The sequence below is a fragment of the Oncorhynchus mykiss genome, chromosome 28, assembly GCF_057628025.1.
Source record: "Oncorhynchus mykiss isolate SJ-2025 chromosome 28, ASM5762802v1, whole genome shotgun sequence".
NCBI classification, from domain to species: domain Eukaryota; kingdom Metazoa; phylum Chordata; class Actinopteri; order Salmoniformes; family Salmonidae; genus Oncorhynchus; species Oncorhynchus mykiss.
Window position 1 is genome coordinate 432759 of NC_143049.1, and position 26716 is coordinate 459474.

The 26716-nt window shown below is 41.6% G+C and overlaps 1 long non-coding RNA gene across 1 annotated transcript in view; it reads left to right on the plus strand.

Annotated features, from left to right (window-relative positions):
* The first annotated feature begins 650 nt into the window (after window positions 1-650).
* The window catches only part of LOC149970649 (uncharacterized), a 141694-nt gene continuing 115628 nt past the window's right edge, over window positions 651-26716 (plus strand). Inside the window, exons 1-2 of the long non-coding RNA XR_016492941.1 lie at window positions 651-916; window positions 1285-1346. This is a non-coding gene — a long non-coding RNA (uncharacterized LOC149970649). The remainder of the gene's footprint in view (window positions 917-1284; window positions 1347-26716) is intronic.

The following is a 26716-nucleotide window of genomic DNA, read 5'->3' on the forward strand; positions in this document are numbered from 1 at the left end:
CACATTTAGCAAAAAACACTACATTGGGGAAACCCAGTATACAATAGAAAATAGACTTAAACAGCATTCTATACAATATCAAACGGGCCCATTTACACACAGAACTAGTGACTCATTTCCAGGATCACCCCATCAATGAACGCAATGAAAGCACTTATGCTGATTATAGACACTTAACCTGTTAGAGCTCTAGGGGCGCTATTTCATTTTTGGATAAAAAACGTTCCCGTTTTAAGCGCGATATTTTGTCACGAAAAGATGCTCGACTATGCATATTCTTGACAGTTTTGGAAAGAAAACACTCTGAAGTTTCAGAATCTGCAAAGATTTTGTCTGTAAGTGCCCCAGAACTCATTCTACAGGCGAAACCAAGATGATGCATCACCCAGGAATTAGCAGAATTTCTGAAGCTCTGTTTTCCATTCTCTCCTTATATGGCTGTGATTGCGCAACGAATGAGCCTACACTTTCTGTCGTTCGCCCAAGGTCTTAGCAGCATTGTGACGTATTTGTAGGCATATCATTGGAAGATTGACCATAAGAGACTACATTTTCCAAGTGTCCGCCTGGTGTCCTGCGTCGAATTCGGTGCGCAATTGCCAGCTGCTTCTACTTTACCATTTGATTCAGGGGAGAAAGCATGTGTCCAAGAACGATGTATCAATGAAGAGATATGTGAAAAACACCTTGATGATTGATTCTAAACAACGTTTGCCATGTTTTCAGTCGATATTATGGAGTTAATTTGGAAAAAAGTTTGCGTTTTGAGGACTGAATTTATGGATTTTTTTTGGTAGCCAAATGTGATGTATAAAACGGAGGTATTTCTAATACACAAGGAATCTTTTTGGAAAAACTGAGCATCTGCTATCTAACTGAGAGTATCCTCATTGAAAACATCAGAAGTTCTTCAAAGGTAAATGATTTTATTTGAAGGCTTTTATGTTTTTGTTAATGTTGCGTGCTGGATGCTAACGCTAATGCTAACGCTAAATGCTAACGCGAAATGCTAACTCTAGCTAGCTACTTTTACACAAATTATTGTTTTCCTATGGTTGAGAAGCATATTTTGAAAATCTGAGATGACAGTGTTGTTTACAAAAGGCTAAGCTTGAGAGATGGCATATTTATTTCATTTCATTTGCGATTTTCATAAATAGTTAACGTTGTGTTATGCTAATGAGCTTGCTGATAGATTTACACAATCCTGGATACAGGGGTTTTTTCATAGCTAAACGTGACGCAGAAAACGGAGCGATTTGTCCTAAACAAATAATCTTTCAGGAAAAACTGAACATTTGCTATCTGAGAGTCTCCTCATTGAAAACATCTGAAGTTCTTCAAAGGTAAATGATTTTTTTGAATGCTTTTCTGTTTTTTTGTGTAAATGTTGCCAGCTGAATGCTAATGCTAAATGCTACGTTAGCCATCAATACTGTTACACAAATGCTTGTTTTGCAATGGTTGAGAAGCATATTTTGAAAATCTGAGATGACAGTGTTGTTAACAAAAGGCTAAGCTTGAGAGCTAGCATATTTATTTCATTTCATTTGCGATTTTCATGAATAGTTAACGTTGCGTTATGGTAATGAGCTTGAGTCTGTATTCACGAACCCGGATCCGGGATGGGGAGATCAGAAAGGTTAATAGCGCGTTTTTAAGTTTCAAAAGATTGCGACTCCCGCCCTTTGCCTCACAATGGTTTGATCCACTGCAGGTCATTCGTTTTGTTGGAAGCCTTCACACACACCTGCTGAATTTGCAGAGCTGGCGCGCAAACTAAAGCAAACGTTAACTATCAAGCTAGCTCACCCTAAAAGTGTTTTGAAACACATAACCTGTCATTATGAAAATCACTGTATTCAAACCTGTGTAGATCAGTCAATTCTTAACTTAAAGACTTAAAACTCAGGATTCTGTAAGTGGCTATGTCAATAAAGACATGTGTTTACTTATAGCTTCCTGTGCCAACCGGAAGTGCCTTTAATTGGGTCACACTGTCTGTTTTGAAGGGTTAAAAAAGTCACATCTTTCCAAAACTTCACATGTGTGACTAGGTAACCCTCCTAAACTGTAAATCAGTAATTTCCGCCAGCAGATGTCAAAGAAAAGCTCTCACACACACACACAGCAAGGATGGAGTGAAAAGGTGTGGTGCTGAAAGACACAGAGAGCAGGCAAGGGCATAAACATAATCTCTAGGCCGTGCAGAGTTCAACGAGATATCCCGTAGCTCGCTCGGTCTGAGCGCAGCGACCATGAGAAAAGTAGGCCCAAAATGTCATTTGTTTTGGGTGACAGTGAGAGAACTGCTAGGGTGAGAAGCACAATTCGACCTCAGGTACGTTCCTGAGGTCCTCCCGATCCGTGCAAGCCTAACCTTGGCCGTGTGGCATTAACCCTTAGCAGTTAAAAGAAGGTGTTTACTTCAAACAGTTTGCATTGACTTCTCTCCCCATAGGAATACATTGCCTGCACCTCTAAATTCAACCTGAAGCCTATGTGGGTTATGAATGCCTTATGAACCTGTCTTCTATGACAGTCCATCAGACCACTATGAGGTCTACCTGTGTCGAATCTAAGCATCCTGGAGCATCCGGAAGTGGTTAAATTCACCCAAAAGGTATTTTGATGTACATAACCTGCAAATGTGAAAATGACTGCATTCAACCCTGTCTAGATCAGTCAATTTTTAACATAAAGACTTTAAACTCAGGATTCTGTAAGAGAATACCCCAAGCAAGATATGTGTTTACGTATAGCTTCCTGTGCCAACCGGAAGTGCCTTTAATTGGGTCACACTGTCTGTTTTGAACTTGCATTGGCCAAGTGCCCACATCAACCTACAATTTACTCATAACCCACTTCCAGGAGCACCCCATCACTCACCTTACCATATCAGGGTTACAGTCACATATAGGCTGGACCTGTGGGCCTCTGGACCTGTGGGCAGCACGGGAGTGGATCCAGAACCTACAGACAATAACACCAAATGGCCTGTATTAGAAAATGGGTTTTAACAGACAGGAAAATGGATGGAGAAGAACATGGTTTTATTCATAATTTATTTCTACTCTATATATTTATGGTTTGTTTGGTTTTAGTTTGGCACTTCCTCTTTTAGGTTTTTCCTTTCCTTTAACAAAACAATGAAACCATTTAAATGCACAATATGGCGTTTATGTTCATATTTAACAACACTATGGTTGAATGAATCTCTCACCACATCGACTTCTGCACTGCCACCCAGAAAAAGAGGCAACTTGGAGCTTACCTCAGTTTAATTTATGATCCTAGGAGGACATCTACGGGCCTTTAAGTATTACACCAAATGGCAAGGTGGCAGATTGGAATTTGAAGGGAAATAAACCAATACTAGTCTTGGGAGACTCAAATGTTAATAGAATCCCTCCATTTCATAACCCATAACCCATACAAGTGGAGAGTTACCCTGGAGCAACATTTTACCATTTCAAAAAGGTCCTGGAGAAAACAGAGGTTCATTTAGACACCAGCATGCATAGTGGTTCTCTCGGTGGGCATAAACAATATGGATAATGACCCATACAAAACATCAAACAGAATGCATCAATGCACAAGGAAGCAAGAGTCACTTTTTCCCTAATGCAATTATTTACATCCCCATTATTAACCACTCACACCTCCTTTCACCAGATCGAAAACGGAACCTCAAAGTCATTAACGGTTACATCACCACACATGGCCCATTTCTCTTGGAGATACCACATGATGAATTCCACACAACAGACCTGATACACTGAACAACAACCACAGCAGACCTCATTTTTAAGAATTGGTGTGAGCAGCTAAATTTAGAATAGGCTCTACCCACAATTTGGACCCACACCACACCCTTCTTTTCCCCCCAACCCCCTGTACACTCCCCCTTTCCTCCCCCAGTTGCTTTCTTAGATTACCCAGCAGAGGGGGTAGTTGACCCCCTCTCATCATGAATTTATCCAAGTCTTTTCAACTCACAACAGCACAGACCCAACTTTTGGAGAGGGGGGGTTGTCTTTCATTTCACTCTACACTCCAAATGTCATATATGTATATAATCACTTGCACATTTAGCAAAAAACACTACATTGGGGAAACCCAGTATACAATAGAAAATAGACTTAAACAGCATTCTATACAATATCAAACGGGCCCACTTACACACAGAACTAGTGACTCATTTCCAGGATCACCCCATCAATGAACGCAATGAAAGCACTTATGCTGATTATAGACACTTAATAGCGCGTTTTTAAGTTTCAAAAGATTGCGACTCCCGCCCTTTGCCTCACAATGGTTTGATCCACTGCAGGTCATTCGTTTTGTTGGAAGCCTTCACACACACCTGCTGAATTTGCAGAGCTGGCGCGCAAACTAAAGCAAACGTTAACTATCAAGCTAGCTCACCCTAAAAGTGTTTTGAAACACATAACCTGTCATTATGAAAATCACTGTATTCAAACCTGTGTAGATCAGTCAATTCTTAACTTAAAGACTTCAAACTCAGGATTCTGTAAGTGGCTATGTCAATAAAGACATGTGTTTACTTATAGCTTCCTGTGCCAACCGGAAGTGCCTTTAATTGGGTCACACTGTCTGTTTTGAAGGGTTAAAAAAGTCACATCTTTCCAAAACTTCACATGTGTGACTAGGTAACCCTCCTAAACTGTAAATCAGTAATTTCCGCCAGCAGATGTCAAAGAAAAGCTCTCACACACACACACACACACAGCAAGGATGGAGTGAAAAGGTGTGGTGCTGAAAGACACAGAGAGCAGGCAAGGGCATAAACATAATCTCTAGGCCGTGCAGAGTTCAACGAGATATCCCGTAGCTCGCTCGGTCTGAGCGCAGCGACCATGAGAAAAGTAGGCCCAAAATGTCATTTGTTTTGGGTGACAGTGAGAGAACTGCTAGGGTGAGAAGCACAATTCGACCTCAGGTACGTTCCTGAGATCCTCCCGATCCGTGCAAGCCTAACCTTGGCCGTGTGGCATTAACCCTTAGCAGTTAAAAGAAGGTGTTTACTTCAAACAGTTTGCATTGACTTCTCTCCCCATAGGAATACATTGCCTGCACCTCTAAATTCAACCTGAAGCCTATGTGGGTTATGAATGCCTTATGAACCTGTCTTCTATGACAGTCCATCAGACCACTATGAGGTCTACCTGTGTCGAATCTAAGCATCCTGGAGCATCCGGAAGTGGTTAAATTCACCCAAAAGGTATTTTGATGTACATAACCTGCAAATGTGAAAATGACTGCATTCAACCCTGTCTAGATCAGTCAATTTTTAACATAAAGACTTTAAACTCAGGATTCTGTAAGAGAATACCCCAAGCAAGATATGTGTTTACGTATAGCTTCCTGTGCCAACCGGAAGTGCCTTTAATTGGGTCACACTGTCTGTTTTGAACTTGCATTGGCCAAGTGCCCACATCAACCTACAATTTACTCATAACCCACTTCCAGGAGCACCCCATCACTCACCTTACCATATCAGGGTTACAGTCACATATAGGCTGGACCTGTGGGCCTCTGGACCTGTGGGCAGCACGGGAGTGGATCCAGAACCTACAGACAATAACACCAAATGGCCTGTATTAGAAAATGGGTTTTAACAGACAGGAAAATGGATGGAGAAGAACATGGTTTTATTCATAATTTATTTCTACTCTATATATTTATGGTTTGTTTGGTTTTAGTTTGGCACTTCCTCTTTTAGGTTTTTCCTTTCCTTTAACAAAACAATGAAACCATTTAAATGCACAATATGGCGTTTATGTTCATATTTAACAACACTATGGTTGAATGAATCTCTCACCACATCGACTTCTGCACTGCCACCCAGAAAAAGAGGCAACTTGGAGCTTACCTCAGTTTAATTTATGATCCTAGGAGGACATCTACGGGCCTTTAAGTATTACACCAAATGGCAAGGTGGCAGATTGGAATTTGAAGGGAAATAAACCAATACTAGTCTTGGGAGACTCAAATGTTAATAGAATCCCTCCATTTCATAACCCATAACCCATACAAGTGGAGAGTTACCCTGGAGCAACATTTTACCATTTCAAAAAGGTCCTGGAGAAAACAGAGGTTCATTTAGACACCAGCATGCATAGTGGTTCTCTCGGTGGGCATAAACAATATGGATAATGACCCATACAAAACATCAAACAGAATGCATCAATGCACAAGGAAGCAAGAGTCACTTTTTCCCTAATGCAATTATTTACATCCCCATTATTAACCACTCACACCTCCTTTCACCAGATCGAAAACGGAACCTCAAAGTCATTAACGGTTACATCACCACACATGGCCCATTTCTCTTGGAGATACCACATGATGAATTCCACACAACAGACCTGATACACTGAACAACAACCACAGCAGACCTCATTTTTAAGAATTGGTGTGAGCAGCTAAATTTAGAATAGGCTCTACCCACAATTTGGACCCACACCACACCCTTCTTTTCCCCCCAACCCCCTGTACACTCCCCCTTTCCTCCCCCAGTTGCTTTCTTAGATTACCCAGCAGAGGGGGTAGTTGACCCCCTCTCATCATGAATTTATCCAAGTCTTTTCAACTCACAACAGCACAGACCCAACTTTTGGAGAGGGGGGGTTGTCTTTCATTTCACTCTACACTCCAAATGTCATATATGTATATAATCACTTGCACATTTAGCAAAAAACACTACATTGGGGAAACCCAGTATACAATAGAAAATAGACTTAAACAGCATTCTATACAATATCAAACGGGCCCATTTACACACAGAACTAGTGACTCATTTCCAGGATCACCCCATCAATGAACGCAATGAAAGCACTTATGCTGATTATAGACACTTAATAGCGCGTTTTTAAGTTTCAAAAGATTGCGACTCCCGCCCTTTGCCTCACAATGGTTTGATCCACTGCAGGTCATTCGTTTTGTTGGAAGCCTTCACACACACCTGCTGAATTTGCAGAGCTGGCGCGCAAACTAAAGCAAACGTTAACTATCAAGCTAGCTCACCCTAAAAGTGTTTTGAAACACATAACCTGTCATTATGAAAATCACTGTATTCAAACCTGTGTAGATCAGTCAATTCTTAACTTAAAGACTTAAAACTCAGGATTCTGTAAGTGGCTATGTCAATAAAGACATGTGTTTACTTATAGCTTCCTGTGCCAACCGGAAGTGCCTTTAATTGGGTCACACTGTCTGTTTTGAAGGGTTAAAAAAGTCACATCTTTCCAAAACTTCACATGTGTGACTAGGTAACCCTCCTAAACTGTAAATCAGTAATTTCCGCCAGCAGATGTCAAAGAAAAGCTCTCACACACACACACAGCAAGGATGGAGTGAAAAGGTGTGGTGCTGAAAGACACAGAGAGCAGGCAAGGGCATAAACATAATCTCTAGGCCGTGCAGAGTTCAACGAGATATCCCGTAGCTCGCTCGGTCTGAGCGCAGCGACCATGAGAAAAGTAGGCCCAAAATGTCATTTGTTTTGGGTGACAGTGAGAGAACTGCTAGGGTGAGAAGCACAATTCGACCTCAGGTACGTTCCCGAGATCCTCCCGATCCGTGCAAGCCTAACCTTGGCCGTGTGGCATTAACCCTTAGCAGTTAAAAGAAGGTGTTTACTTCAAACAGTTTGCATTGACTTCTCTCCCCATAGGAATACATTGCCTGCACCTCTAAATTCAACCTGAAGCCTATGTGGGTTATGAATGCCTTATGAACCTGTCTTCTATGACAGTCCATCAGACCACTATGAGGTCTACCTGTGTCGAATCTAAGCATCCTGGAGCATCCGGAAGTGGTTAAATTCACCCAAAAGGTATTTTGATGTACATAACCTGCAAATGTGAAAATGACTGCATTCAACCCTGTCTAGATCAGTCAATTTTTAACATAAAGACTTTAAACTCAGGATTCTGTAAGAGAATACCCCAAGCAAGATATGTGTTTACGTATAGCTTCCTGTGCCAACCGGAAGTGCCTTTAATTGGGTCACACTGTCTGTTTTGAACTTGCATTGGCCAAGTGCCCACATCAACCTACAATTTACTCATAACCCACTTCCAGGAGCACCCCATCACTCACCTTACCATATCAGGGTTACAGTCACATATAGGCTGGACCTGTGGGCCTCTGGACCTGTGGGCAGCACGGGAGTGGATCCAGAACCTACAGACAATAACACCAAATGGCCTGTATTAGAAAATGGGTTTTAACAGACAGGAAAATGGATGGAGAAGAACATGGTTTTATTCATAATTTATTTCTACTCTATATATTTATGGTTTGTTTGGTTTTAGTTTGGCACTTCCTCTTTTAGGTTTTTCCTTTCCTTTAACAAAACAATGAAACCATTTAAATGCACAATATGGCGTTTATGTTCATATTTAACAACACTATGGTTGAATGAATCTCTCACCACATCGACTTCTGCACTGCCACCCAGAAAAAGAGGCAACTTGGAGCTTACCTCAGTTTAATTTATGATCCTAGGAGGACATCTACGGGCCTTTAAGTATTACACCAAATGGCAAGGTGGCAGATTGGAATTTGAAGGGAAATAAACCAATACTAGTCTTGGGAGACTCAAATGTTAATAGAATCCCTCCATTTCATAACCCATAACCCATACAAGTGGAGAGTTACCCTGGAGCAACATTTTACCATTTCAAAAAGGTCCTGGAGAAAACAGAGGTTCATTTAGACACCAGCATGCATAGTGGTTCTCTCGGTGGGCATAAACAATATGGATAATGACCCATACAAAACATCAAACAGAATGCATCAATGCACAAGGAAGCAAGAGTCACTTTTTCCCTAATGCAATTATTTACATCCCCATTATTAACCACTCACACCTCCTTTCACCAGATCGAAAACGGAACCTCAAAGTCATTAACGGTTACATCACCACACATGGCCCATTTCTCTTGGAGATACCACATGATGAATTCCACACAACAGACCTGATACACTGAACAACAACCACAGCAGACCTCATTTTTAAGAATTGGTGTGAGCAGCTAAATTTAGAATAGGCTCTACCCACAATTTGGACCCACACCACACCCTTCTTTTCCCCCCAACCCCCTGTACACTCCCCCTTTCCTCCCCCAGTTGCTTTCTTAGATTACCCAGCAGAGGGGGTAGTTGACCCCCTCTCATCATGAATTTATCCAAGTCTTTTCAACTCACAACAGCACAGACCCAACTTTTGGAGAGGGGGGGTTGTCTTTCATTTCACTCTACACTCCAAATGTCATATATGTATATAATCACTTGCACATTTAGCAAAAAACACTACATTGGGGAAACCCAGTATACAATAGAAAATAGACTTAAACAGCATTCTATACAATATCAAACGGGCCCACTTACACACAGAACTAGTGACTCATTTCCAGGATCACCCCATCAATGAACGCAATGAAAGCACTTATGCTGATTATAGACACTTAATAGCGCGTTTTTAAGTTTCAAAAGATTGCGACTCCCGCCCTTTGCCTCACAATGGTTTGATCCACTGCAGGTCATTCGTTTTGTTGGAAGCCTTCACACACACCTGCTGAATTTGCAGAGCTGGCGCGCAAACTAAAGCAAACGTTAACTATCAAGCTAGCTCACCCTAAAAGTGTTTTGAAACACATAACCTGTCATTATGAAAATCACTGTATTCAAACCTGTGTAGATCAGTCAATTCTTAACTTAAAGACTTCAAACTCAGGATTCTGTAAGTGGCTATGTCAATAAAGACATGTGTTTACTTATAGCTTCCTGTGCCAACCGGAAGTGCCTTTAATTGGGTCACACTGTCTGTTTTGAAGGGTTAAAAAAGTCACATCTTTCCAAAACTTCACATGTGTGACTAGGTAACCCTCCTAAACTGTAAATCAGTAATTTCCGCCAGCAGATGTCAAAGAAAAGCTCTCACACACACACACACACACAGCAAGGATGGAGTGAAAAGGTGTGGTGCTGAAAGACACAGAGAGCAGGCAAGGGCATAAACATAATCTCTAGGCCGTGCAGAGTTCAACGAGATATCCCGTAGCTCGCTCGGTCTGAGCGCAGCGACCATGAGAAAAGTAGGCCCAAAATGTCATTTGTTTTGGGTGACAGTGAGAGAACTGCTAGGGTGAGAAGCACAATTCGACCTCAGGTACGTTCCTGAGATCCTCCCGATCCGTGCAAGCCTAACCTTGGCCGTGTGGCATTAACCCTTAGCAGTTAAAAGAAGGTGTTTACTTCAAACAGTTTGCATTGACTTCTCTCCCCATAGGAATACATTGCCTGCACCTCTAAATTCAACCTGAAGCCTATGTGGGTTATGAATGCCTTATGAACCTGTCTTCTATGACAGTCCATCAGACCACTATGAGGTCTACCTGTGTCGAATCTAAGCATCCTGGAGCATCCGGAAGTGGTTAAATTCACCCAAAAGGTATTTTGATGTACATAACCTGCAAATGTGAAAATGACTGCATTCAACCCTGTCTAGATCAGTCAATTTTTAACATAAAGACTTTAAACTCAGGATTCTGTAAGAGAATACCCCAAGCAAGATATGTGTTTACGTATAGCTTCCTGTGCCAACCGGAAGTGCCTTTAATTGGGTCACACTGTCTGTTTTGAACTTGCATTGGCCAAGTGCCCACATCAACCTACAATTTACTCATAACCCACTTCCAGGAGCACCCCATCACTCACCTTACCATATCAGGGTTACAGTCACATATAGGCTGGACCTGTGGGCCTCTGGACCTGTGGGCAGCACGGGAGTGGATCCAGAACCTACAGACAATAACACCAAATGGCCTGTATTAGAAAATGGGTTTTAACAGACAGGAAAATGGATGGAGAAGAACATGGTTTTATTCATAATTTATTTCTACTCTATATATTTATGGTTTGTTTGGTTTTAGTTTGGCACTTCCTCTTTTAGGTTTTTCCTTTCCTTTAACAAAACAATGAAACCATTTAAATGCACAATATGGCGTTTATGTTCATATTTAACAACACTATGGTTGAATGAATCTCTCACCACATCGACTTCTGCACTGCCACCCAGAAAAAGAGGCAACTTGGAGCTTACCTCAGTTTAATTTATGATCCTAGGAGGACATCTACGGGCCTTTAAGTATTACACCAAATGGCAAGGTGGCAGATTGGAATTTGAAGGGAAATAAACCAATACTAGTCTTGGGAGACTCAAATGTTAATAGAATCCCTCCATTTCATAACCCATAACCCATACAAGTGGAGAGTTACCCTGGAGCAACATTTTACCATTTCAAAAAGGTCCTGGAGAAAACAGAGGTTCATTTAGACACCAGCATGCATAGTGGTTCTCTCGGTGGGCATAAACAATATGGATAATGACCCATACAAAACATCAAACAGAATGCATCAATGCACAAGGAAGCAAGAGTCACTTTTTCCCTAATGCAATTATTTACATCCCCATTATTAACCACTCACACCTCCTTTCACCAGATCGAAAACGGAACCTCAAAGTCATTAACGGTTACATCACCACACATGGCCCATTTCTCTTGGAGATACCACATGATGAATTCCACACAACAGACCTGATACACTGAACAACAACCACAGCAGACCTCATTTTTAAGAATTGGTGTGAGCAGCTAAATTTAGAATAGGCTCTACCCACAATTTGGACCCACACCACACCCTTCTTTTCCCCCCAACCCCCTGTACACTCCCCCTTTCCTCCCCCAGTTGCTTTCTTAGATTACCCAGCAGAGGGGGTAGTTGACCCCCTCTCATCATGAATTTATCCAAGTCTTTTCAACTCACAACAGCACAGACCCAACTTTTGGAGAGGGGGGGTTGTCTTTCATTTCACTCTACACTCCAAATGTCATATATGTATATAATCACTTGCACATTTAGCAAAAAACACTACATTGGGGAAACCCAGTATACAATAGAAAATAGACTTAAACAGCATTCTATACAATATCAAACGGGCCCATTTACACACAGAACTAGTGACTCATTTCCAGGATCACCCCATCAATGAACGCAATGAAAGCACTTATGCTGATTATAGACACTTAATAGCGCGTTTTTAAGTTTCAAAAGATTGCGACTCCCGCCCTTTGCCTCACAATGGTTTGATCCACTGCAGGTCATTCGTTTTGTTGGAAGCCTTCACACACACCTGCTGAATTTGCAGAGCTGGCGCGCAAACTAAAGCAAACGTTAACTATCAAGCTAGCTCACCCTAAAAGTGTTTTGAAACACATAACCTGTCATTATGAAAATCACTGTATTCAAACCTGTGTAGATCAGTCAATTCTTAACTTAAAGACTTAAAACTCAGGATTCTGTAAGTGGCTATGTCAATAAAGACATGTGTTTACTTATAGCTTCCTGTGCCAACCGGAAGTGCCTTTAATTGGGTCACACTGTCTGTTTTGAAGGGTTAAAAAAGTCACATCTTTCCAAAACTTCACATGTGTGACTAGGTAACCCTCCTAAACTGTAAATCAGTAATTTCCGCCAGCAGATGTCAAAGAAAAGCTCTCACACACACACACAGCAAGGATGGAGTGAAAAGGTGTGGTGCTGAAAGACACAGAGAGCAGGCAAGGGCATAAACATAATCTCTAGGCCGTGCAGAGTTCAACGAGATATCCCGTAGCTCGCTCGGTCTGAGCGCAGCGACCATGAGAAAAGTAGGCCCAAAATGTCATTTGTTTTGGGTGACAGTGAGAGAACTGCTAGGGTGAGAAGCACAATTCGACCTCAGGTACGTTCCCGAGATCCTCCCGATCCGTGCAAGCCTAACCTTGGCCGTGTGGCATTAACCCTTAGCAGTTAAAAGAAGGTGTTTACTTCAAACAGTTTGCATTGACTTCTCTCGCCATAGGAATACATTGCCTGCACCTCTAAATTCAACCTGAAGCCTATGTGGGTTATGAATGCCTTATGAACCTGTCTTCTATGACAGTCCATCAGACCACTATGAGGTCTACCTGTGTCGAATCTAAGCATCCTGGAGCATCCGGAAGTGGTTAAATTCACCCAAAAGGTATTTTGATGTACATAACCTGCAAATGTGAAAATGACTGCATTCAACCCTGTCTAGATCAGTCAATTTTTAACATAAAGACTTTAAACTCAGGATTCTGTAAGAGAATACCCCAAGCAAGATATGTGTTTACGTATAGCTTCCTGTGCCAACCGGAAGTGCCTTTAATTGGGTCACACTGTCTGTTTTGAACTTGCATTGGCCAAGTGCCCACATCAACCTACAATTTACTCATAACCCACTTCCAGGAGCACCCCATCACTCACCTTACCATATCAGGGTTACAGTCACATATAGGCTGGACCTGTGGGCCTCTGGACCTGTGGGCAGCACGGGAGTGGATCCAGAACCTACAGACAATAACACCAAATGGCCTGTATTAGAAAATGGGTTTTAACAGACAGGAAAATGGATGGAGAAGAACATGGTTTTATTCATAATTTATTTCTACTCTATATATTTATGGTTTGTTTGGTTTTAGTTTGGCACTTCCTCTTTTAGGTTTTTCCTTTCCTTTAACAAAACAATGAAACCATTTAAATGCACAATATGGCGTTTATGTTCATATTTAACAACACTATGGTTGAATGAATCTCTCACCACATCGACTTCTGCACTGCCACCCAGAAAAAGAGGCAACTTGGAGCTTACCTCAGTTTAATTTATGATCCTAGGAGGACATCTACGGGCCTTTAAGTATTACACCAAATGGCAAGGTGGCAGATTGGAATTTGAAGGGAAATAAACCAATACTAGTCTTGGGAGACTCAAATGTTAATAGAATCCCTCCATTTCATAACCCATAACCCATACAAGTGGAGAGTTACCCTGGAGCAACATTTTACCATTTCAAAAAGGTCCTGGAGAAAACAGAGGTTCATTTAGACACCAGCATGCATAGTGGTTCTCTCGGTGGGCATAAACAATATGGATAATGACCCATACAAAACATCAAACAGAATGCATCAATGCACAAGGAAGCAAGAGTCACTTTTTCCCTAATGCAATTATTTACATCCCCATTATTAACCACTCACACCTCCTTTCACCAGATCGAAAACGGAACCTCAAAGTCATTAACGGTTACATCACCACACATGGCCCATTTCTCTTGGAGATACCACATGATGAATTCCACACAACAGACCTGATACACTGAACAACAACCACAGCAGACCTCATTTTTAAGAATTGGTGTGAGCAGCTAAATTTAGAATAGGCTCTACCCACAATTTGGACCCACACCACACCCTTCTTTTCCCCCCAACCCCCTGTACACTCCCCCTTTCCTCCCCCAGTTGCTTTCTTAGATTACCCAGCAGAGGGGGTAGTTGACCCCCTCTCATCATGAATTTATCCAAGTCTTTTCAACTCACAACAGCACAGACCCAACTTTTGGAGAGGGGGGGGTTGTCTTTCATTTCACTCTACACTCCAAATGTCATATATGTATATAATCACTTGCACATTTAGCAAAAAACACTACATTGGGGAAACCCAGTATACAATAGAAAATAGACTTAAACAGCATTCTATACAATATCAAACGGGCCCATTTACACACAGAACTAGTGACTCATTTCCAGGATCACCCCATCAATGAACGCAATGAAAGCACTTATGCTGATTATAGACACTTAACCTGTTAGAGCTCTAGGGGCGCTATTTCATTTTTGGATAAAAAACGTTCCCGTTTTAAGCGCGATATTTTGTCACGAAAAGATGCTCGACTATGCATATTCTTGACAGTTTTGGAAAGAAAACACTCTGAAGTTTCAGAATCTGCAAAGATTTTGTCTGTAAGTGCCCCAGAACTCATTCTACAGGCGAAACCAAGATGATGCATCACCCAGGAATTAGCAGAATTTCTGAAGCTCTGTTTTCCATTCTCTCCTTATATGGCTGTGATTGCGCAACGAATGAGCCTACACTTTCTGTCGTTCGCCCAAGGTCTTAGCAGCATTGTGACGTATTTGTAGGCATATCATTGGAAGATTAACCATAAGAGACTACATTTTCCAAGTGTCCGCCTGGTGTCCTGCGTCGAATTCGGTGCGCAATTGCCAGCTGCTTCTACTTTACCATTTGATTCAGGGGAGAAAGCATGTGTCCAAGAACGATGTATCAATGAAGAGATATGTGAAAAACACCTTGATGATTGATTCTAAACAACGTTTGCCATGTTTTCAGTCGATATTATGGAGTTAATTTGGAAAAAAGTTTGCGTTTTGAGGACTGAATTTATGGATTTTTTTTGGTAGCCAAATGTGATGTATAAAACGGAGGTATTTCTAATACACAAGGAATCTTTTTGGAAAAACTGAGCATCTGCTATCTAACTGAGAGTATCCTCATTGAAAACATCAGAAGTTCTTCAAAGGTAAATGATTTTATTTGAAGGCTTTTATGTTTTTGTTAATGTTGCGTGCTGGATGCTAACGCTAATGCTAATGCTAAATGCTAACGCGAAATGCTAACTCTAGCTAGCTACTTTTACACAAATTATTGTTTTCCTATGGTTGAGAAGCATATTTTGAAAATCTGAGATGACAGTGTTGTTTACAAAAGGCTAAGCTTGAGAGATGGCATATTTATTTCATTTCATTTGCGATTTTCATAAATAGTTAACGTTGCGTTATGGTAATGAGCTTGAGTCTGTATTCACGAACCCGGATCCGGGATGGGGAGATCAGAAAGGTTAATAGCGCGTTTTTAAGTTTCAAAAGATTGCGACTCCCGCCCTTTGCCTCACAATGGTTTGATCCACTGCAGGTCATTCGTTTTGTTGGAAGCCTTCACACACACCTGCTGAATTTGCAGAGCTGGCGCGCAAACTAAAGCAAACGTTAACTATCAAGCTAGCTCACCCTAAAAGTGTTTTGAAACACATAACCTGTCATTATGAAAATCACTGTATTCAAACCTGTGTAGATCAGTCAATTCTTAACTTAAAGACTTAAAACTCAGGATTCTGTAAGTGGCTATGTCAATAAAGACATGTGTTTACTTATAGCTTCCTGTGCCAACCGGAAGTGCCTTTAATTGGGTCACACTGTCTGTTTTGAAGGGTTAAAAAAGTCACATCTTTCCAAAACTTCACATGTGTGACTAGGTAACCCTCCTAAACTGTAAATCAGTAATTTCCGCCAGCAGATGTCAAAGAAAAGCTCTCACACACACACACAGCAAGGATGGAGTGAAAAGGTGTGGTGCTGAAAGACACAGAGAGCAGGCAAGGGCATAAACATAATCTCTAGGCCGTGCAGAGTTCAACGAGATATCCCGTAGCTCGCTCGGTCTGAGCGCAGCGACCATGAGAAAAGTAGGCCCAAAATGTCATTTGTTTTGGGTGACAGTGAGAGAACTGCTAGGGTGAGAAGCACAATTCGACCTCAGGTACGTTCCTGAGGTCCTCCCGATCCGTGCAAGCCTAACCTTGGCCGTGTGGCATTAACCCTTAGCAGTTAAAAGAAGGTGTTTACTTCAAACAGTTTGCATTGACTTCTCTCCCCATAGGAATACATTGCCTGCACCTCTAAATTCAACCTGAAGCCTATGTGGGTTATGAATGCCTTATGAACCTGTCTTCTATGACAGTCCATCAGACCACTATGAGGTCTACCTGTGTCGAATCTAAGCATCCTGGAGCATCCGGAAGTGGTTAAATTCACCCAAAAGGTATTTTGATGTACATAACCTGCAAATGTGAAAATGACTGCATTCAACCCTGTCTAGATCAGTCAATTTTTAACATAAAGACTTTAAACTCAGGATTCTGTAAGAGAATACCCCAAGCAAGATATGTGTTTACGTATAGCTTCCTGTGCCAACCGGAAGTGCCTTTAATTGGGTCACACTGTCTGTTTTGAACTTGCATTGGCCAAGTGCCCACATCAACCTACAATTTACTCATAACCCACTTCCAGGAGCACCCCATCACTCACCTTACCATATCAGGGTTACAGTCACATATAGGCTGGACCTGTGGGCCTCTGGACCTGTGGGCAGCACGGGAGTGGATCCAGAACCTACAGACAATAACACCAAATGGCCTGTATTAGAAAATGGGTTTTAACAGACAGGAAAATGGATGGAGAAGAACATGGTTTTATTCATAATTTATTTCTACTCTATATATTTATGGTTTGTTTGGTTTTAGTTTGGCACTTCCTCTTTTAGGTTTTTCCTTTCCTTTAACAAAACAATGAAACCATTTAAATGCACAATATGGCGTTTATGTTCATATTTAACAACACTATGGTTGAATGAATCTCTCACCACATCGACTTCTGCACTGCCACCCAGAAAAAGAGGCAACTTGGAGCTTACCTCAGTTTAATTTATGATCCTAGGAGGACATCTACGGGCCTTTAAGTATTACACCAAATGGCAAGGTGGCAGATTGGAATTTGAAGGGAAATAAACCAATACTAGTCTTGGGAGACTCAAATGTTAATAGAATCCCTCCATTTCATAACCCATAACCCATACAAGTGGAGAGTTACCCTGGAGCAACATTTTACCATTTCAAAAAGGTCCTGGAGAAAACAGAGGTTCATTTAGACACCAGCATGCATAGTGGTTCTCTCGGTGGGCATAAACAATATGGATAATGACCCATACAAAACATCAAACAGAATGCATCAATGCACAAGGAAGCAAGAGTCACTTTTTCCCTAATGCAATTATTTACATCCCCATTATTAACCACTCACACCTCCTTTCACCAGATCGAAAACGGAACCTCAAAGTCATTAACGGTTACATCACCACACATGGCCCATTTCTCTTGGAGATACCACATGATGAATTCCACACAACAGACCTGATACACTGAACAACAACCACAGCAGACCTCATTTTTAAGAATTGGTGTGAGCAGCTAAATTTAGAATAGGCTCTACCCACAATTTGGACCCACACCACACCCTTCTTTTCCCCCCAACCCCCTGTACACTCCCCCTTTCCTCCCCCAGTTGCTTTCTTAGATTACCCAGCAGAGGGGGTAGTTGACCCCCTCTCATCATGAATTTATCCAAGTCTTTTCAACTCACAACAGCACAGACCCAACTTTTGGAGAGGGGGGGTTGTCTTTCATTTCACTCTACACTCCAAATGTCATATATGTATATAATCACTTGCACATTTAGCAAAAAACACTACATTGGGGAAACCCAGTATACAATAGAAAATAGACTTAAACAGCATTCTATACAATATCAAACGGGCCCATTTACACACAGAACTAGTGACTCATTTCCAGGATCACCCCATCAATGAACGCAATGAAAGCACTTATGCTGATTATAGACACTTAATAGCGCGTTTTTAAGTTTCAAAAGATTGCGACTCCCGCCCTTTGCCTCACAATGGTTTGATCCACTGCAGGTCATTCGTTTTGTTGGAAGCCTTCACACACACCTGCTGAATTTGCAGAGCTGGCGCACAAACTAAAGCAAACGTTAACTATCAAGCTAGCTCACCCTAAAAGTGTTTTGAAACACATAACCTGTCATTATGAAAATCACTGTATTCAAACCTGTGTAGATCAGTCAATTCTTAACTTAAAGACTTAAAACTCAGGATTCTGTAAGTGGCTATGTCAATAAAGACATGTGTTTACTTATAGCTTCCTGTGCCAACCGGAAGTGCCTTTAATTGGGTCACACTGTCTGTTTTGAAGGGTTAAAAAAGTCACATCTTTCCAAAACTTCACATGTGTGACTAGGTAACCCTCCTAAACTGTAAATCAGTAATTTCCGCCAGCAGATGTCAAAGAAAAGCTCTCACACACACACACACACACAGCAAGGATGGAGTGAAAAGGTGTGGTGCTGAAAGACACAGAGAGCAGGCAAGGGCATAAACATAATCTCTAGGCCGTGCAGAGTTCAACGAGATATCCCGTAGCTCGCTCGGTCTGAGCGCAGCGACCATGAGAAAAGTAGGCCCAAAATGTCATTTGTTTTGGGTGACAGTGAGAGAACTGCTAGGGTGAGAAGCACAATTCGACCTCAGGTACGTTCCTGAGATCCTCCCGATCCGTGCAAGCCTAACCTTGGCCGTGTGGCATTAACCCTTAGCAGTTAAAAGAAGGTGTTTACTTCAAACAGTTTGCATTGACTTCTCTCCCCATAGGAATACATTGCCTGCACCTCTAAATTCAACCTGAAGCCTATGTGGGTTATGAATGCCTTATGAACCTGTCTTCTATGACAGTCCATCAGACCACTATGAGGTCTACCTGTGTCGAATCTAAGCATCCTGGAGCATCCGGAAGTGGTTAAATTCACCCAAAAGGTATTTTGATGTACATAACCTGCAAATGTGAAAATGACTGCATTCAACCCTGTCTAGATCAGTCAATTTTTAACATAAAGACTTTAAACTCAGGATTCTGTAAGAGAATACCCCAAGCAAGATATGTGTTTACGTATAGCTTTCCTGTGCCAACCGGAAGTGCCTTTAATTGGGTCACACTGTCTGTTTTGAACTTGCATTGGCCAAGTGCCCACATCAACCTACAATTTACTCATAACCCACTTCCAGGAGCACCCCATCACTCACCTTACCATATCAGGGTTACAGTCACATATAGGCTGGACCTGTGGGCCTCTGGACCTGTGGGCAGCACGGGAGTGGATCCAGAACCTACAGACAATAACACCAAATGGCCTGTATTAGAAAATGGGTTTTAACAGACAGGAAAATGGATGGAGAAGAACATGGTTTTATTCATAATTTATTTCTACTCTATATATTTATGGTTTGTTTGGTTTTAGTTTGGCACTTCCTCTTTTAGGTTTTTCCTTTCCTTTAACAAAACAATGAAACCATTTAAATGCACAATATGGCGTTTATGTTCATATTTAACAACACTATGGTTGAATGAATCTCTCACCACATCGACTTCTGCACTGCCACCCAGAAAAAGAGGCAACTTGGAGCTTACCTCAGTTTAATTTATGATCCTAGGAGGACATCTACGGGCCTTTAAGTATTACACCAAATGGCAAGGTGGCAGATTGGAATTTTAAGGGAAATAAACCAATACTAGTCTTGGGAGACTCAAATGTTAATAGAATCCCTCCATTTCATAACCCATAACCCATACAAGTGGAGAGTTACCCTGGAGCAACATTTTACCATTTCAAAAAGGTCCTGGAGAAAACAGAGGTTCATTTAGACACCAGCATGCATAGTGGTTCTCTCGGTGGGCATAAACAATATGGATAATGACCCATACAAAACATCAAACAGAATGCATCAATGCACAAGGAAGCAAGAGTCACTTTTTCCCTAATGCAATTATTTACATCCCCATTATTAACCACTCACACCTCCTTTCACCAGATCGAAAACGGAACCTCAAAGTCATTAACGGTTACATCACCACACATGGCCCATTTCTCTTGGAGATACCACATGATGAATTCCACACAACAGACCTGATACACTGAACAACAACCACAGCAGACCTCATTTTTAAGAATTGGTGTGAGCAGCTAAATTTAGAATAGGCTCTACCCACAATTTGGACCCACACCACACCCTTCTTTTCCCCCCAACCCCCTGTACACTCCCCCTTTCCTCCCCCAGTTGCTTTCTTAGATTACCCAGCAGAGGGGGTAGTTGACCCCCTCTCATCATGAATTTATCCAAGTCTTTTCAACTCACAACAGCACAGACCCAACTTTTGGAGAGGGGGGGTTGTCTTTCATTTCACTCTACACTCCAAATGTCATATATGTATATAATCACTTGCACATTTAGCAAAAAACACTACATTGGGGAAACCCAGTATACAATAGAAAATAGACTTAAACAGCATTCTATACAATATCAAACGGGCCCATTTACACACAGAACTAGTGACTCATTTCCAGGATCACCCCATCAATGAACGCAATGAAAGCACTTATGCTGATTATAGACACTTAATAGCGCGTTTTTAAGTTTCAAAAGATTGCGACTCCCGCCCTTTGCCTCACAATGGTTTGATCCACTGCAGGTCATTCGTTTTGTTGGAAGCCTTCACACACACCTGCTGAATTTGCAGAGCTGGCGCGCAAACTAAAGCAAACGTTAACTATCAAGCTAGCTCACCCTAAAAGTGTTTTGAAACACATAACCTGTCATTATGAAAATCACTGTATTCAAACCTGTGTAGATCAGTCAATTCTTAACTTAAAGACTTAAAACTCAGGATTCTGTAAGTGGCTATGTCAATAAAGACATGTGTTTACTTATAGCTTCCTGTGCCAACCGGAAGTGCCTTTAATTGGGTCACACTGTCTGTTTTGAAGGGTTAAAAAAGTCACATCTTTCCAAAACTTCACATGTGTGACTAGGTAACCCTCCTAAACTGTAAATCAGTAATTTCCGCCAGCAGATGTCAAAGAAAAGCTCTCACACACACACACACACACAGCAAGGATGGAGTGAAAAGGTGTGGTGCTGAAAGACACAGAGAGCAGGCAAGGGCATAAACATAATCTCTAGGCCGTGCAGAGTTCAACGAGATATCCCGTAGCTCGCTCGGTCTGAGCGCAGCGACCATGAGAAAAGTAGGCCCAAAATGTCATTTGTTTTGGGTGACAGTGAGAGAACTGCTAGGGTGAGAAGCACAATTCGACCTCAGGTACGTTCCTGAGATCCTCCCGATCCGTGCAAGCCTAACCTTGGCCGTGTGGCATTAACCCTTAGCAGTTAAAAGAAGGTGTTTACTTCAAACAGTTTGCATTGACTTCTCTCCCCATAGGAATACATTGCCTGCACCTCTAAATTCAACCTGAAGCCTATGTGGGTTATGAATGCCTTATGAACCTGTCTTCTATGACAGTCCATCAGACCACTATGAGGTCTACCTGTGTCGAATCTAAGCATCCTGGAGCATCCGGAAGTGGTTAAATTCACCCAAAAGGTATTTTGATGTACATAACCTGCAAATGTGAAAATGACTGCATTCAACCCTGTCTAGATCAGTCAATTTTTAACATAAAGACTTTAAACTCAGGATTCTGTAAGAGAATACCCCAAGCAAGATATGTGTTTACGTATAGCTTTCCTGTGCCAACCGGAAGTGCCTTTAATTGGGTCACACTGTCTGTTTTGAACTTGCATTGGCCAAGTGCCCACATCAACCTACAATTTACTCATAACCCACTTCCAGGAGCACCCCATCACTCACCTTACCATATCAGGGTTACAGTCACATATAGGCTGGACCTGTGGGCCTCTGGACCTGTGGGCAGCACGGGAGTGGATCCAGAACCTACAGACAATAACACCAAATGGCCTGTATTAGAAAATGGGTTTTAACAGACAGGAAAATGGATGGAGAAGAACATGGTTTTATTCATAATTTATTTCTACTCTATATATTTATGGTTTGTTTGGTTTTAGTTTGGCACTTCCTCTTTTAGGTTTTTCCTTTCCTTTAACAAAACAATGAAACCATTTAAATGCACAATATGGCGTTTATGTTCATATTTAACAACACTATGGTTGAATGAATCTCTCACCACATCGACTTCTGCACTGCCACCCAGAAAAAGAGGCAACTTGGAGCTTACCTCAGTTTAATTTATGATCCTAGGAGGACATCTACGGGCCTTTAAGTATTACACCAAATGGCAAGGTGGCAGATTGGAATTTTAAGGGAAATAAACCAATACTAGTCTTGGGAGACTCAAATGTTAATAGAATCCCTCCATTTCATAACCCATAACCCATACAAGTGGAGAGTTACCCTGGAGCAACATTTTACCATTTCAAAAAGGTCCTGGAGAAAACAGAGGTTCATTTAGACACCAGCATGCATAGTGGTTCTCTCGGTGGGCATAAACAATATGGATAATGACCCATACAAAACATCAAACAGAATGCATCAATGCACAAGGAAGCAAGAGTCACTTTTTCCCTAATGCAATTATTTACATCCCCATTATTAACCACTCACACCTCCTTTCACCAGATCGAAAACGGAACCTCAAAGTCATTAACGGTTACATCACCACACATGGCCCATTTCTCTTGGAGATACCACATGATGAATTCCACACAACAGACCTGATACACTGAACAACAACCACAGCAGACCTCATTTTTAAGAATTGGTGTGAGCAGCTAAATTTAGAATAGGCTCTACCCACAATTTGGACCCACACCACACCCTTCTTTTCCCCCCAACCCCCTGTACACTCCCCCTTTCCTCCCCCAGTTGCTTTCTTAGATTACCCAGCAGAGGGGGTAGTTGACCCCCTCTCATCATGAATTTATCCAAGTCTTTTCAACTCACAACAGCACAGACCCAACTTTTGGAGAGGGGGGGTTGTCTTTCATTTCACTCTACACTCCAAATGTCATATATGTATATAATCACTTGCACATTTAGCAAAAAACACTACATTGGGGAAACCCAGTATACAATAGAAAATAGACTTAAACAGCATTCTATACAATATCAAACGGGCCCATTTACACACAGAACTAGTGACTCATTTCCAGGATCACCCCATCAATGAACGCAATGAAAGCACTTATGCTGATTATAGACACTTAATAGCGCGTTTTTAAGTTTCAAAAGATTGCGACTCCCGCCCTTTGCCTCACAATGGTTTGATCCACTGCAGGTCATTCGTTTTGTTGGAAGCCTTCACACACACCTGCTGAATTTGCAGAGCTGGCGCGCAAACTAAAGCAAACGTTAACTATCAAGCTAGCTCACCCTAAAAGTGTTTTGAAACACATAACCTGTCATTATGAAAATCACTGTATTCAAACCTGTGTAGATCAGTCAATTCTTAACTTAAAGACTTAAAACTCAGGATTCTGTAAGTGGCTATGTCAATAAAGACATGTGTTTACTTATAGCTTCCTGTGCCAACCGGAAGTGCCTTTAATTGGGTCACACTGTCTGTTTTGAAGGGTTAAAAAAGTCACATCTTTCCAAAACTTCACATGTGTGACTAGGTAACCCTCCTAAACTGTAAATCAGTAATTTCCGCCAGCAGATGTCAAAGAAAAGCTCTCACACACACACACACACACAGCAAGGATGGAGTGAAAAGGTGTGGTGCTGAAAGACACAGAGAGCAGCCAAGGGCATAAACATAATCTCTAGGCCGTGCAGAGTTCAACGAGATATCCCGTAGCTCGCTCGGTCTGAGCGCAGCGACCATGAGAAAAGTAGGCCCAAAATGTCATTTGTTTTGGGTGACAGTGAGAGAACTGCTAGGGTGAGAAGCACAATTCGACCTCAGGTACGTTCCTGAGATCCTCCCGATCCGTGCAAGCCTAACCTTGGCCGTGTGGCATTAACCCTTAGCAGTTAAAAGAAGGTGTTTACTTCAAACAGTTTGCATTGACTTCTCTCCCCATAGGAATACATTGCCTGCACCTCTAAATTCAACCTGAAGCCTATGTGGGTTATGAATGCCTTATGAACCTGTCTTCTATGACAGTCCATCAGACCACTATGAGGTCTACCTGTGTCGAATCTAAGCATCCTGGAGCATCCGGAAGTGGTTAAATTCACCCAAAAGGTATTTTGATGTACATAACCTGCAAATGTGAAAATGACTGCATTCAACCCTGTCTAGATCAGTCAATTTTTAACATAAAGACTTTAAACTCAGGATTCTGTAAGAGAATACCCCAAGCAAGATATGTGTTTACGTATAGCTTCCTGTGCCAACCGGAAGTGCCTTTAATTGGGTCACACTGTCTGTTTTGAACTTGCATTGGCCAAGTGCCCACATCAACCTACAATTTACTCATAACCCACTTCCAGGAGCACCCCATCACTCACCTTACCATATCAGGGTTACAGTCACATATAGGCTGGACCTGTGGGCCTCTGGACCTGTGGGCAGCACGGGAGTGGATCCAGAACCTACAGACAATAACACCAAATGGCCTGTATTAGAAAATGGGTTTTAACAGACAGGAAAATGGATGGAGAAGAACATGGTTTTATTCATAATTTATTTCTACTCTATATATTTATGGTTTGTTTGGTTTTAGTTTGGCACTTCCTCTTTTAGGTTTTTCCTTTCCTTTAACAAAACAATGAAACCATTTAAATGCACAATATGGCGTTTATGTTCATATTTAACAACACTATGGTTGAATGAATCTCTCACCACATCGACTTCTGCACTGCCACCCAGAAAAAGAGGCAACTTGGAGCTTACCTCAGTTTAATTTATGATCCTAGGAGGACATCTACGGGCCTTTAAGTATTACACCAAATGGCAAGGTGGCAGATTGGAATTTGAAGGGAAATAAACCAATACTAGTCTTGGGAGACTCAAATGTTAATAGAATCCCTCCATTTCATAACCCATAACCCATACAAGTGGAGAGTTACCCTGGAGCAACATTTTACCATTTCAAAAAGGTCCTGGAGAAAACAGAGGTTCATTTAGACACCAGCATGCATAGTGGTTCTCTCGGTGGGCATAAACAATATGGATAATGACCCATACAAAACATCAAACAGAATGCATCAATGCACAAGGAAGCAAGAGTCACTTTTTCCCTAATGCAATTATTTACATCCCCATTATTAACCACTCACACCTCCTTTCACCAGATCGAAAACGGAACCTCAAAGTCATTAACGGTTACATCACCACACATGGCCCATTTCTCTTGGAGATACCACATGATGAATTCCACACAACAGACCTGATACACTGAACAACAACCACAGCAGACCTCATTTTTAAGAATTGGTGTGAGCAGCTAAATTTAGAATAGGCTCTACCCACAATTTGGACCCACACCACACCCTTCTTTTCCCCCCAACCCCCTGTACACTCCCCCTTTCCTCCCCCAGTTGCTTTCTTAGATTACCCAGCAGAGGGGGTAGTTGACCCCCTCTCATCATGAATTTATCCAAGTCTTTTCAACTCACAACAGCACAGACCCAACTTTTGGAGAGGGGGGGTTGTCTTTCATTTCACTCTACACTCCAAATGTCATATATGTATATAATCACTTGCACATTTAGCAAAAAACACTACATTGGGGAAACCCAGTATACAATAGAAAATAGACTTAAACAGCATTCTATACAATATCAAACGGGCCCATTTACACACAGAACTAGTGACTCATTTCCAGGATCACCCCATCAATGAACGCAATGAAAGCACTTATGCTGATTATAGACACTTAATAGCGCGTTTTTAAGTTTCAAAAGATTGCGACTCCCGCCCTTTGCCTCACAATGGTTTGATCCACTGCAGGTCATTCGTTTTGTTGGAAGCCTTCACACACACCTGCTGAATTTGCAGAGCTGGCGCGCAAACTAAAGCAAACGTTAACTATCAAGCTAGCTCACCCTAAAAGTGTTTTGAAACACATAACCTGTCATTATGAAAATCACTGTATTCAAACCTGTGTAGATCAGTCAATTCTTAACTTAAAGACTTAAAACTCAGGATTCTGTAAGTGGCTATGTCAATAAAGACATGTGTTTACTTATAGCTTCCTGTGCCAACCGGAAGTGCCTTTAATTGGGTCACACTGTCTGTTTTGAAGGGTTAAAAAAGTCACATCTTTCCAAAACTTCACATGTGTGACTAGGTAACCCTCCTAAACTGTAAA